Source organism: Melozone crissalis, unplaced genomic scaffold (genome assembly GCF_028551555.1).
Source record: "Melozone crissalis strain CALT ecotype California unplaced genomic scaffold, PUWL_Pcris_2 ptg000053l_1, whole genome shotgun sequence".
NCBI classification, from domain to species: Eukaryota; Metazoa; Chordata; class Aves; order Passeriformes; family Passerellidae; genus Melozone; species Melozone crissalis.
Genome location: NW_026535831.1, coordinates 3,882,629 through 3,885,338, shown reverse-complemented (window position 1 = coordinate 3,885,338; position 2,710 = coordinate 3,882,629). Strand labels below are relative to the sequence as shown.

The 2,710-nt window shown below is 36.2% G+C and overlaps 1 long non-coding RNA gene across 1 annotated transcript; it reads right to left on the bottom strand.

Moving 5' to 3' along the window:
- Positions 1-740: 740 nt before the first annotated feature.
- Positions 741-2,251, bottom strand: LOC128943664 (uncharacterized). Its single transcript, XR_008483752.1, has 3 exons — positions 2,171-2,251; positions 1,476-1,586; positions 741-808 (listed from the first exon to the last, which is right to left on the bottom strand). It is a non-coding gene; the product is annotated as an uncharacterized LOC128943664 (long non-coding RNA).
- Between the last annotated feature and the right edge of the window lie 459 nt (positions 2,252-2,710).

The following is a 2,710-nucleotide window of genomic DNA, read 5'->3' as shown; positions in this document are numbered from 1 at the left end:
ATCAGAAATGTTCAAGGTAATACCTTAAAACCCTTGGGAGAGCAGGGGTGAGAGGGCACAATCTAAATATTTAAAACAAAAGTTTCCTATTCAAAGTGCGGAGTCAGAACATGACCCACTACCTGGAGGAGCAGACACAAACACACTGCCACTCCAATTTATTTTTAGAAACATTTGGAGTTTTTAATGCCCAGAATAAGATCTGTTGCAGCAGGTTGGGTGGGACTGCTGCGGGTAAAAATTAAAAGCACACTGGAAGAGTTCCCAGAGAATGTCTCTGGTGGGAAAGACCCCAGAGCACAGCAGGAAAAAGAAACTCTCTAAGCAAACTGAAAAAAGATTTTTAGAAGTCACAAACTGACCGAAGATCACATCTTTTGTCTCTCTGTGCTGTTGGTGGGCAAGAGGGAGGGATTGGGAAAAAAGGTGTTTTAAGGGTTTCGTTTAATTATCATTACTCACTTTTAATTCTATTAATAATAATTTTTTTACACTATTTAAGTTTGAATCTGCTTTACCCTCAAAGTGTTTTTCTCCTAATCTTTATCTCAACTCAGTCCTTGAATTTTTCTTTCCCCTCCTCTGCTCAACAATAGCAGAGAAAAATGAGTGAATGTTTTTTTTGTGTGTGCCTGGCACTTAGCCAGTATAAAACCACTACACAAGGACATCAGCCCCTTCACTGAATTATTGACCATTGCAAAGTGCTCCTTACCAGTGCTCTTTCTGATGAGAACTGCTTTTGCTGTTTCATTTTATATACTTTTAACTCTGCATCTTTTTCTTCAACCATTTTATCATATTCATTCTGTGGTACAAAAACCAAACCAAAAACAAACTCAAAACATGTGACTAAATGTCGCAATTATAGAGTTATCCAGTCTTAAAACATCATTTTTTATAACCAGGCCCTTAAGATTCATTAAGAAAAGATTCATTGATGCTTCTGCAGAAACTGTAAAACAGGAAATGCTCAATTCAAGTATTATTTTGTGGACGGGCAGAGAGTGCTTTATTTCTGTGCAGCAATATGTGCTCAGCACTAAGAGCCAGCTGTGCCATCTTTATTAATGTAGCTGCTAAAGATATTGCAAAATGAGGAATAGAAAGGTAAACTAAAATGTGTCAGGCTAAACTGCTGACAGTCACTAGGTAACCTCTGAGAAAGAGGCCAAACTGATACTGAAAAATATTGCATTCAGATGGTATCAAAGGAAGCCTGAATTGAAAAAAAAATCTAAAAATCCCAGAAGTTTAGATGAATGGAATGTATCTGCCCATAGGAATGTGTTCATATTCTTCAAATGAATTTGATTTTAGATGATGCAAAGTGCAGCATGTGTTCATCTTCCTTTTCCCAGACTCAGGCCTGTTTCTGCTTTGGAAAGGTCATTAATGTAGTGTCACAAGTTATAAACATGGTATTGACATGGTATCACCCATTGCAAACCACAGCAAGCAGGAAAATCTCTGACCTTGTGCTTTTCCATCAGTGCCACCATCTCAGTTATCTTGTGCTGACATCTGGCATCAGTTTCTCTCTGTATCATTGCAGTTTCATCACAAAGCAACCTCATCTTTTCTACCTGTCAGTAATAAATTGCATTTCATTCATCAAGATAACAATATATTTCTTTTAAATCTCAATTTCTTCTTCCCCCTGTGGGTGCAAAGTTTGCAGTCCCACTTGGGCTTTATTTGCTTTTAAGATCCCTTTCAAATCCCTCATCTTTTCTGCAGATTGTTAAAATGGGCAAGATCAAAGGTACAGCCATGGCAGGCAAGCTCACTGCAAACCAAAAGGCCATTTCAAGCCCTCTGCCCTAACATTTCTTAGCATTGCCATCAAAAAAGTGTGGGTGGAAAAATCCTAATATGGGAGAAGTTATAATCTAATTTAACTGGGCTGACTTTATACCAAGGGTGGAATTTCTTTAAACTATATCTTGAAAGAAGGAATTTTTAATGGAGTTCTCATTGTCAAAGACATATTCAAATATTTCAACCTAAGCACCTAATGTACTAAAGCTTTGCTCACAGCCATACAAAACAAGTTCCATTTATGTTGATAAGACTGAAATATGAGCAAGGACTCTGGATATTAAAGCTTCAGAACAACATTTTAAACTAAAAAAAAAAAAAAATTGCAGTAAAAATTAACACCTCTCACCTCTTCACGAAGTTTATTTTCATTTACTTTTCTTGTTTCTATGTCTTTTTGATAGATGTCAACTTCTTCCTTATGTTGCTTGTTCATATTTTCCATCTCTAACTGCAATTTATTCACCTTTGGAGAAAGCAGAATTGCTGCTGTTATTTGTTTAGGAATTACTATGTTGATTATTTTTTCTTACCTCTTATTTTTGAGCACAAACACTGTTACTTTTCAGGTATATGATTCAAGTGTTTCCTATTTAAAAGTTCAGGGTTTTTTTTAATAAAGAGTTGAACTTTGGCCTGAAGTGAGTTAGAAAATACTCAAAGGAACAATGGCAACAGCACAATGGGGAAGACTGCCCTAAGCAGTCACCCTAAATGCTGTGAATGCCTTGGAAAAAAACAAATAGAGATGGAGATTTTATTCCCTCTCTCGTAAATCTGTATCAGATTTTCACAGGTTTTATGGTACATTTTCTCCCAGCTGTGCATTTTGACTACAGTTTTTCCTTTTAAGTTTTTCATATGAATATCCTCAAAAAAGTCCACTTTT